The 11,972-nt window shown below is 32.9% G+C and overlaps 2 pseudogenes; both read right to left on the minus strand.

Annotated features, from left to right (window-relative positions):
- Positions 1–4,356: 4,356 nt before the first annotated feature.
- Positions 4,357–6,819, minus strand: LOC114086457 (olfactory receptor 6C74-like; annotated as a pseudogene).
- A 3,754-nt stretch (positions 6,820–10,573) lies between these two features.
- On the minus strand, positions 10,574–11,520 carry LOC114086464 (olfactory receptor 6C2-like; annotated as a pseudogene).
- Positions 11,521–11,972: the final 452 nt, after the last annotated feature.

Below are 11,972 nucleotides of genomic sequence, written 5' to 3' on the forward strand. Positions count from 1 at the left end.
CCAAAAAATAGAGGTCTTACCAGTGTTCTGTACAGGAATTTAAAGAAGTAGATATTTGAGTATTTGGATCTTTAGATGGACCTTAGAAGGAGATAAAAAGATGAGACAAGATATGCTAGACAGATGAAGCAGGATAAGCCAAAGAACATCAATGGCTCCAACATAGTTTGGTTGAAAATAATATTTAGAGTTCCCCTGTTTAATCATCTTTAATAAAAGTATAAACCAGTGGAAAGAGCAGTGTCCCATGTCCAGAGTTCTTTACCACATTAAAATGAATGTAAATTGTATATTATAAATTTATCTCATATACACAGACCATCCCAAAGGCAACCCTAATATAAATGTTTAATTATATAGTAAACTACAATTTTCTTCTATCAAATGGTTGGTTTTTCCTTATTCAACAATCATGCATACCATGTATCTGTACAATGTATATTTTGAGGGAAAATAATATAACATCATATGAACATGGGCCAATAAGTACAATTATATGCAGTTTTGTTGAAATAGTAAATATAACATAAAAATTGAAACTTAAAATGCTAGTTTTAATTTTTAAATCATTATGTTATCTTATCAATTACCTTTCACCCATATCTACAAGCTGAAGTACAGATAATAGTTAAAACACTAACCTTGCTTCTTTGGTCCAAAGAAAGTTAAGTATGCACTTCCATACTTAACTCATCATCCTGGCGAGCAGAAAGCAATGAGGATTCATTTTTCTCCCTAAGCACTTAATTCTACATAAACATGACTGATTTAAATGTTATTTTAGAAATGTTAATTTTGACTAATTTATTATATGTTCTTAGAAAATTTATCAAACTAACTTCTTTCTAAAATTTACTATAACCCACTTATCTGAAGTATTATACCACTTGCTAAATGTGATGTGCTATACAATATGAAAATTAATTATCACTTGATACTGTGAAGGATTTATGTCTTCTGTTTTACAGGAAAATATCTAATAAGAACAAAGAATTCTCAGGATAACTCACATCCCAAAATATCATTTCCTAAGGGATGGCCAAATTGTTTTCTACAAACAAACACATACACACACACACACACACACACACACACACGCACACATTTTTATATGTTCTAACTATGCTTTCAATGAATTCTGTATATGTTGTTATACTAGTTGGTTGCCTACCACACATCCAGTCCCAGATGCATAGTTAGGAGTTTAAAAGTAGACAGAAAGAATAATATTTTAAGGTTGATATGAGAAGTGAGAATATAAGATATAAAAACATAGCCTCTTATAGACTAATTAAGCTCAGGCTAAATAAGTTATATGACAGATACTCTGTTTCCTTTTGGTTTATTCACTAAACAAGAATATCCTTTCAAACAAATACATCAACACATGGAGATATTTCAAATTTGTTAATGGGTGCATAGTCCTTCTTTGTAAGGATGTGTCACAGTTGATTTAATTCCTCTCATATTTGGCTAATAGATTGTTTACAATTTTGACAAGTAGAGAGCACATATGTATAAAATTGTGCATATATATTTTCATAAGTTTTTAAAATAAAATTTAAATTACATAATCTAATATAAATAATTAAAATTGGGATTTCTGAATCAAAAGAAAACACCATTCACTTTCAGTTAGCAATGTTAAATCATTTTCTACACACAGTATTTTAATTCTCATTAGTATTGTATTATTAGGGTTCTTGTTTTTCATTAACCTTAACAACAGAGTAAATTTATATAGTTACAAAATGTTAGCTATCCTATGTCTTAGACATGATAGTTTAGAATCATTTTACTTTGCATTTCTCTAATTATATGTTGGATTGAATATCATTTCACAAATCAAACAGCCATTTCCTATATGAATTGTCTATATATGTCTTTAGCTAATTTTCTCTATCAAGTTTTTAGTTTTCTTACACCTTTTAAGAGTTGTTTATAAATCATTAATATCATCTTTTCATCTTTGCTGTGTGATAGATATTTCCTCCTATTTGACCATGACTTGATTTTTTTTATGACTTTCTGTCTAAGTAGATGTAGGGGGGAAAAGATCTTTATTTTTTGTGTCTTCAAATGTGTCAATCATTTTTATTGTACTTGTATTTGATTATAACAGCTGGACATCTTTTTCTTACATAAAATATGTAAAATAATCCATCATATTGACTGTTTTCTTTCTTGTATAGCTTTTTGTTTAATATAATTCCATTCATTTTTGTTGTTGTTATTGTTTTTTTTTTTGTTTGTTTTGTTTTGTTTTGCTTTTATGTCTGTGGTTTTGGGGTCTCATCCAAAAATCTTTGCCCATTCCAAGGACTTAAAAATGCCCTCTCTATTTTCTTCTGGTAGTTTCATAATTTCAGGTTTCACATTTAACTATTTCCTTCTCGTTGAGTTAGTTTTTGGAACTGGTGAGAGATGGGATCTAGTTTCATTCCTTAGCATTTGTATGTTGAAATTCACCAGCACTGTTTATTGAAAAGACTGTCTTTTCTCCAATGCTTGTTGTTAGCATATTTGTCTTGAGTCAGTGGCTATAGGTGTGTGGGTTGCTTCTAGGCTTTCTATTCTGCTCCACTAGTCCATGTATCTGTTTTTATCACAGAGTTACTAAAAAAAGTTATGAAATATGTAACACAGAGAACTGATTGATAAATATGCATTGAAATGAAAACAGAGATACTTAAGAAAAGTGATATTTGAACTAGATACTTAGAAGTCTCAGAAAAACTAATACATAAAATATTTCAGAGTAAATAACAGGTAGTTTAACTTGAATGGTATTGACTTAAGCAAACTGGTCCTCATTGATACATAACAGAATCAAAATTAATGAATCTATTGAGAGTTCTTTAGGCTTGACTTTTATTACATTGTCACAAGATATTTATACATATGTGTGTGTATATATGTACACACGTGTGTGCACACATATAATTTTGTGTTCTCTTCATATTTCTAAACCTTATATAATGCTCTATGATCATCAGGTGTAAATGGACAATTTAGAAAAAAAATGTATACATAGATGAAAAGAAAAACTATAAATAACTTATAATCAATTGTTTAAATATATTTTTTCCTGAAATCATGTTTATAACCTAAGTATCTTCTAATATCCAATTTGTTCTACAAATTGTACAGAAACTTGTATAATTGTCTAATTATATGCTATGTTTATTTTTCTCCCTGGTTATATTTAATCTCATCCCTTTGGGTGATATTTTCAAATATATTTTTTCCAACTAAGATTCTCACTTTTAAAAAATGAAATGAAAAAAGGAAATCCGATCTAATACAGATGTTTATGGGAAAATGTTCATGAAATTAGATGTGTATCTTTAAAAATACTATTATATTTAATTCTTTTGAAGTTCTGTTTATTCCACAGAATTTAAATTTCAGAGTCTCCTAATAGATTCAGTCTTAAGGTAGCAATTCAGTAAGCTAGAAATTGAATCTTCTACTATATTGGTATCACTGGTAGGAAGTATATCTATAACTATATCAATCTGCATATCTGTACTAATATATACCTAGGTCAGACATAAAGGTCAGACAAATAAAATTTGAAAACAAAATAGAATTAGCATTGCTCTTATTTCACAAATCATTTAGAATTTACTTTAGGATTATCTCAAGTTAATCAGAGGAATTTTGGGGATTTTGAGACCATCAAATAAGTATTATATTTATTATTGATTTTCAAAATGAACCAGTAATATTGTCACATTTTCTTTTAACCATGATAAAAATCATTTATGAATGTAACTTCTTTCATCTAAAAATTAAGTGATTTGTTATTTTAGAGCATATGCACATATACATAGATATGTGTGAATATACACTCAGAGACAGGCACATATAAAACATTTAAATATACACGTCAAAGGTAAATAGTGCTCAAAGGCAAACATGAAAAGCTCTGCTATAATTTTCTTTTAATCTACTTAAATACAATATACATCACTTAATTGGAAGCATAAAAATAAATATTAATTCTAAATTAGTTTGATGGATCATACATACATCAAACGCAATTTTAAATGAGATAAACTTTTTAGTCTTACCTAATTGCAATTCTTAAGGAACAAAAAGAGACATATTGAAAGTGGAAGCTCAACATTTTCATATGTCCATAGAAAGAAAACTAAGAGAAGGGAGGAAATAAAGTCAAAAATAAAAGGCAGATTTAATGGAGATTACAAGAAAAATTAGCATTTCAGACTAAAGTTTTGCGAAAAAAATATTTTTCAAAGGATATAAAGTTAAATGTCAGAACAATGAAATAAAAACTAAAGGAGAAAACTATCTCTTGGAAGCTGCTGAAACTACCTGGGCCTTCCTTGTTCATATCCTTTGTATAACAAAGTAAAACATTAATTTCTTTGAGAAAGAGACAATCCTGTGTATCAGATTAACAAAGGCTTTTTCACTTGTTGATTCCGTAAGGTATAGATGAAAGGGTTCAAAAGTGGAGCAACTGAGGTATTGAGGACAGCAATTCCCTTGGAAAAAGATGTTCTTTGTTTGATTGAAGGTTTAAGATACATGAAGATGCAGCTGCCATAGGAAAGGGATATCACGATCATGTGAGAAGAACATATGGAAAAGCCTTTTTCCTCTGACTAGTTGAAGGGATTCTTAGAATGATCAGAGCGACATAGGTGTAGGATAACATCATCATGACCAGTGTGACCAAGAGTGTCACCAAAACTGAGATGAATCTCATCATCTCCAGGAGCCGTGTGTCTGTGCAGGAGATCTGCATGAGGGGTGTAGTGTCACAGTAGAAATGATCAACAACCTTGGAGGCACAGAAGTCAATATTTAGAGCTAGGACAGTGGTGGGAAGATGACAAAAAAGCCAGCAAGCCCACAACTGAGGACCAGCTGAATGCAGATTTTGCTGTTCATGATGGTCATGTAATGAAGGGGCTTACAGATGGCCACATAGTGGTCATAGGACATAGCTGCCAACAAGTAAAATTCTGATGCTCCAAGTAGGTAGGTGGTGAAGGCGATCCCCCACTCATTGTCTTGACAGGGTCACAGTGAGAAAAAGTGTTGGCAAAGCCACTCTCCCACTGTCTTGACAGGGTCACAGTGAGGATGAATGCTGGCAAAGCCACGCTGGTTGGTGGGAAACCGAAACCATGAGACCCTTTTTATGTAGTTGGGACTTTTCATTTTCATGCTTATGTTCCTGACAGGAAGCATGAGTATGTTAAATGCCAAACAAGTTAAATTTCAGATGGCTATAAAATAACAGGTAGTTCATGCCTTGAAGGCTGTTCTACCACCCCTCAGCATATCAAGGACAAAGTAGAAGGCTGTTCTTCTATTTCAGTACATTGTGGACAAACCTGATAATGGACAACAATCATCCTTTGAAAGGTCATGAGAATTTTAGGCACCACATTGATTATATCAACTAGAACCCAAGCCCATATTTCCGGCCTCTTAGAAAACCTAATCCGTATGCTTATTTTACAAAGTTCACCACATGCAGTTTCATTTTTGATTAAGGAAAGTTATATTATACACTTAGGAAAGTTAAAACATATAAAGACATATTCTTCTCTTTTTATAAACCCTTTTTTATTTTACATAGGGATATATGATGAGCATAGTTAATATTGGTGGAAAGTGGATTGATGTTTAGAACTTATTTTCTTTTGAGAAAGATTATAAAGATATGAGAACTAGTGCACCTTGACTGAGAAACAAAGAAACTATTTGAGAAAGCAGCTCAACCAGTTTTATGAGAATAAATTTAGGAATTAATTAAAATAGCTTTATAAGACACAGTTTTAGAATAATGTTAAAAATATTATTTTATTTAGATTCTTAAGTTTAGAAATTCTTAAGTTTTTAGTTGTATAGGTTTCTGATATGTTTTAAGAATGATTTATAAACTTTAGGATGTTTTAAATATAAGATTTAAAGGGACTTTTTTAGATGGGAATTTTAGATTAGAAATAAAGTACAAGTGTACTTTAGGTTAATGATTGGTTAGGAGACTTAGAGTCTGGTTACGTAGAAAATAACATAACTTGGGAAAAATAGTAAATCTTGGGAAAATCTGAAAAATGTAAATTAGTGATGTATTTTATTAATGATTCTGTACTTTTAATAATTACATAACTGAAGGTCATATCCTGGAAAAATGTAAATTAATGTTACATTATTTGTACCCCCAATCATGGTTAAGGAAATGTCATGTCTTGGCAAAGTTTTAAATTATATAATCAATGACGTATTCTGAATCTATAATGATGAGAAAAATTGTAATAAAAGATGACCCAGAGAAAGCTGCATTAGCTCTCTCTCTGGAGATTGCTCCAACAGAACGACTCCTGTCTCATCTTTTCGCCGATGCCACTCATCCTTCAGGACTCCCTGGACCCCGCTAGGGCGGGACACAGGCAGGTAAGCAAAAAACACTTGAGTAGCACAACGGCATAGGAAATGGTCGTGTCCCCAGTTGCCATAGTAGCCAGCAATTTAATAGTATAGGGGATTTCTAAGAGAGAAATTCCGAAGGAAAAAGTACATGGGGATCTTCAGGTCCGTATCCACTAGGGTGAGTGTGATGATGGTCAGATTGCCAGTGACACTCAGCGACTAGGTAAGAAGCAGGAAGTCAAATAATACAACTTTTAATTCTGGGTCATCAGTCAAACCTGTGAGGATGAACATTGTCAGTCTTGTGTGGTTTTGAATTATGGTGCTCTTACTTTCATCAAGTCTGAATGCAAAAACAATCATCATCATCATCATCATCATCATCATCATCATCATCATCATCATCTCTTCCCCAAAAATAACAGTGGTAACTAGGTTTGAGCTAACATTAAAAAAGCAATATACCAAAAAAAGCTATGCAATGCTCATTTATGCTTTAAAAATGATTATGCCAGCAAGAAGCATTCCTTTTTTTTTTTTTTTTTCAGGCTACCTAGTCAGAGAACTAATAAATTAGTTTGCATTTCTACTGGAGAACAATCTATATTGTGTAGCAATTGTTTATTCTGTTTTATGAATAAATTAGAGGGAAATTAAAGGAAGTTAAAGACTAAAAATACTTTTCTTTCTTGATAAATACATATGTTTTGGTACATAATTTCACTAGTCATTTAAAGTTTTTCTTTGTTTCTTTTTGTTTTAACCTTAATTTTCTTTATTTATTTTTATGTGGTGCTGAGGATTGAACCCAGGGCCTCGCTTGTGCTAGGGAAGCACTCTACCACTGAGCCAAAACCTGAGCCCCTCATTTAAAGTTTAATTAAATAAAATTCCATCACTTTGTGTAAACCTTGTGATTCTTGTTATTTTCAATACATCATTTTATTTTGTATTTTTGCATAGACACACACACACACACACACACACATACCTAACCCTCCTCAAGGTTTAGGGCTTTACAATGTACTCAAAAATCTTTATTCCTTTATCATTTGTTTTCATGGCTGAAACTCAATTTCTAACAAGAGAAATGATACATAGGAAATAATTTCATTTGCTCTTCTTTTTACTATGCCAGTATCTCTGGAATAGTCTCCGTTGGCATCTTTCTATTCTGTACCTCAATACAAAATCAGTAGGAACACTCTGATAATGTCAGTGTTAGGTCAGCCAGGTAAAGTGAATAATAAGATTCATGAATGTAGAGGCAAAGAGAAATAAAAGAAATTGGAATCAGGAAGTTGTATGTGGTGGGACATGAAGACATTGCTTTGTGGAAACCAAGACAGATCAGGATTCTTACAGATGGGATATGAATAGAAGAAAAAGAAATATCCATTTATATTTATGCTTAAATGGACCTCTCTCAGTCCATTTTCTAATGCTGTAACAGAGTGTCTGAAGACTGGAAAAATTTTAAAGAGGTTTATTTTTTCTCATGATTCTGGAGTAAGGGAAGTCCAACATCAAATAGCTGCCTGAGGGGAGGAACTCATACTCATTAAATTCAAAATAGAAGAAAAACAAGTGGTCCTATGCAGGAAGGAGGAAAGAGAATTAAGTTCCCATAATAAGAAGCTCACTCCTTGTTTTCTCTGTTATGTGGATGCTGATCCATAATGGGGTTGGGGGAGCATGGAAGGAAAGGAGGAACTTTAGATAGGGCAAAGAGCAAAAGAGAGGGGGTATGGGGGTAGGAAAAATGGTGGAATGAGATGGACATCATTACCCTAAGTACATGTATGAAGACATGAATGGTGTGATGCTACATTGTGTTCAACCAGAGAAATGAAAAATTGTGCTGTACATGTGTACTATGAATTGAAATGCATTCTGCTGTCATGTATAACAAATTAGATAAATAAATAATTTTTTAAAAAGAAGTCCATTAATGTTATAAAGGGATTCAGGTATTCATGAAGACTCTGATCGATTGTCCCAAACTCCTCCCACTAGACCCAACCTTTCAACACTACTAAATTGAGGAATTAAATTTCCAACACTTGGGCTTTGGGGGAACACACTTAAACAATAAAATCTACCTTGTGTCCAGATTAAAACCCTGAGGCTATGCCAGTCAAATCCAACTGGGTGATCCAAGTTGCCATTATTATGACAGAATTATGGGGCAAAAAGATTAGGTAGGGGCCATGTGGATTGTCACTCCAATGTTCTTTCTTTAAATAAACTTAAAAAAAAATCTTAGAATCAACTGAGAATAGACATAGAACATAACCAGAAATTCTGGGGCACTTTGAAGGTTGTTCTAAGAGGAAAGTTTACAGCTATAAGTGCCTACATGAACAACAACAGAAACAACAACAAAAAGTCCAAACGCAGAGAGATCCCAAAGAAACAATCTAATGATGCATCTGAAGGTCTGAGAAAGACAAGAACAAACCAATTCTAAAACTAATAGAAGAAAAAGAATAAGTAAGATATAAAGTAAAATTAATAGAAAATTTTAAAAGTACAAAGAATAATGTAATAAAGGTTTGTTTTTTATAAAGATAAACAAGATTGAGAGACTTTTAGCCAAACTAAGTAAAAGAAAGAGAGATATGCGATAAAATGACAGATGAAGGAAAAGTAACAATTAGAGATGAAAAAGGACATATCACCACAGACATCAGTGAAATCCAGAGTCTCATTAGATACTATTTTGAAAAGTTCTGGGGGCATAAATATTTAGTATTATGATATATTCTTGTTGGATTTCTTCCTTTATAGTGTGAAGGGAAACTTTTTGTCTCTTCTCATTAATTTCAGCTTGAAATCTGCTTTGTTGACTATTAGAGGAGCTACTTCTGCTTGCTTTCAATCTCCATTTCTATGGAATATAATTCTCTATCCTTTTACTTTAGCCTGTGGATGTCTTTGCCTCAGAGGTGTGCCTCTTGAAGGTAACATATTGTTGGGATTTTCTTTCAATGGTGAGTATACTATTAATAACTCCAAAACTAGTTAAATTAGTTCTCTAATTTTTGAGTATTTTCTTCATTGTTCCTTAGATCTTAATTCTAATCTATATTAACATTTGTATCTCCTAGTTTTTTTCCTATTTTTCTCACGTTATATCCTTGATATCATTATAAAAAAACTTTTAACCCAGTTGTGGTGGTGTATGCCTGTAATCCCAGTGGCTGGGGAGGCTGAGCCAGGAGGATAGTGAGTTCAAAACCAGCCTCAGCAAAAGTGAGATGCTAAGCAACTTGTGAGACCCTGTATCTAAATAAAATACAAAATAGGGCTGGGGACGTGGTTCAGTGGTCAAGTGCCCCTGAATTCAATCCCTGGTATACCCTCCACTCAGGAAAACACACACACACACGCACACACACACACACAACTTTATATATTTTTTGTGTTGATTTAACTAGTTTTCCTATTTGTGGGAAATTAAAGTTTGGTGTCCCAATTACCTTTTATGCAACTATTGTGTATTACTAACCCATAATAGGTTATTTTATGTTTATATTGCTTTAAATTAAGTATTTATCTTTTAAGTGATATTGCTCTTTTATATAAGGAAATATCAAGTAAATCTTGTCAGTAATTATAACAATATGTCTACTTCTTCAATTCTGATTAATCATAAACTACTGTAGACATCTTTTTTTCCCAATTAGTTTAATGGACCTGGAATGTCTTATTCAGTTTATTATTTTCAGCATGTCTCTGCTGGGTTGTTTTGTTTTGTTTTTTTGATGGTTGCATTTGTGTTGTTCATTTTGCGACTTTTATTACAGAAAGAAAGTGACTAGCACTATTGCCATATAATTTAACCCATAGAAAATTTACACAAATTTTTAATATTACTTTCCTTCCCTAGAGAAATGTTATTTTCTGTACTTCCCTACCTTATAAGTGGAGAAAAACAGAATTCCTTGGAAGTTATATATTTCAATTTCACAATAAAGGTAAACAAGATGTGTGAATTTGATTTGAAATTATAAAGAGTTTAATAAAGTTGTGGTCAGTATGAAATATTAAATATTATTGAGAAGGCTAATCTGACTGAAATGTAGAAAAGAAACCATGAAGTAAGTGAGAAGCAGCAGTAAAACAGTTGCAGAATGTTTTATTTTCCTTTAATTCATCAAAACTTCTGCTTCTTTGAGAGAAACACAATATTCTTTATGCAGTCATTGAAAGCATGTTTCACTTGCTTATTCCTCAAGGTATAAATGAAAAGGTTCAGCAAGGGCACTACAGAAGAGGTGAGAACTGAAACTCCTTTATTTATGGCCACCTCTTCCTTTGCCGATGGCTTGATGTAGATGAAGATACAGCTGCCATAGGTGATGGAAACCACAATCATGTGGGAGGAGCAGGTGGAAAAGGCCTTTTTCCTTTGCTGAACAGAGGGGAATCTCAGAATGGTCCTGATGATGTGTGTGTATGACAGAACCACACAGACTAGGGTAATAATGAGCCCAAATACAGCCACAATGATAACCATCTGTTCTAGTATCCATGTGTCTGAGCACGAGATCTTTAGGAGGGGACTTGCATCACAGCTGAAATGATCAATGGCATTAGAATCACAGAATTCAAGCTGGAGGCCTAAGCTAAGGGGTGGGACAAAATCATCAAGCCAGCTACCCAGCAGGAGAGGACTAATAAGGTGCACACTCTGTTGTTCATGATGGACATATAATGAAGGGGTTTACAGATGGCCACATAGCGATCATAGGACATGGCTGCCAGGAGAAAAAATTCTGTTGCTCCAAAGAGAAAAACAAAAAATATCTGACTTGCACAAGCATTGTAGGTAACAGTATTGTCTCCACTTGATAAACTGTACAGGAATCTAGGGATACAGACAGTAGTAAATGAAACTTCTAGGAAGGAAAAGTTTCTGAGGAAGAAGTACATAGGTGTCTTCAGATGGGGATCCACCAATGTGAGGGTGATAATAGTCAGGTTCCCTGTTACACTCAACATGTAGGTGAGCAACAGAAAGATAAAAAGCAGAACTTGCAGTTTTGGGTCATCTGTCAGTCCCAGCAGGATGAAAGTGGTTATTGCTGTGTGGTTCCTCATCATAGAACTTTGACAGTTATCTAATCTTTGTGTAAAAAAAATAAAAATTTTATGAAGAAACAGACATTTAAATTCTACAGCAAAAGACTGTGCATATAGAAGCCAAGCAAATCAGCTTGTTTATTTTCTGTTTTCACATCATAATTAATGTTTTTACTATTCCAATAGCCTTCCTGAATTATATGTGGATGAGCAGTGGAGATTTCCTTAAGGATTCACATTATGGTAAAACATTCAACTTTTTCTTTTATCATTTGTTCCTACAGAATTTATATATGTAGTTTATTTGTCACAAACAACTTATTACATGGACTGGATTTCCAGATGGGTACAGAAAGATGTCATTTCATGGGAGGCTAATAGTTCTTTGTCCAAGCAAACTCTGGATACAGGGCATATCCAGGTAACTAAGAGCATGGATTCTTTTCACTGTTATTATCTGGGGATTGTTT

This window comes from Marmota flaviventris, chromosome 3 (genome assembly GCF_047511675.1).
Source record: "Marmota flaviventris isolate mMarFla1 chromosome 3, mMarFla1.hap1, whole genome shotgun sequence".
NCBI classification, from domain to species: Eukaryota; Metazoa; Chordata; class Mammalia; order Rodentia; family Sciuridae; genus Marmota; species Marmota flaviventris.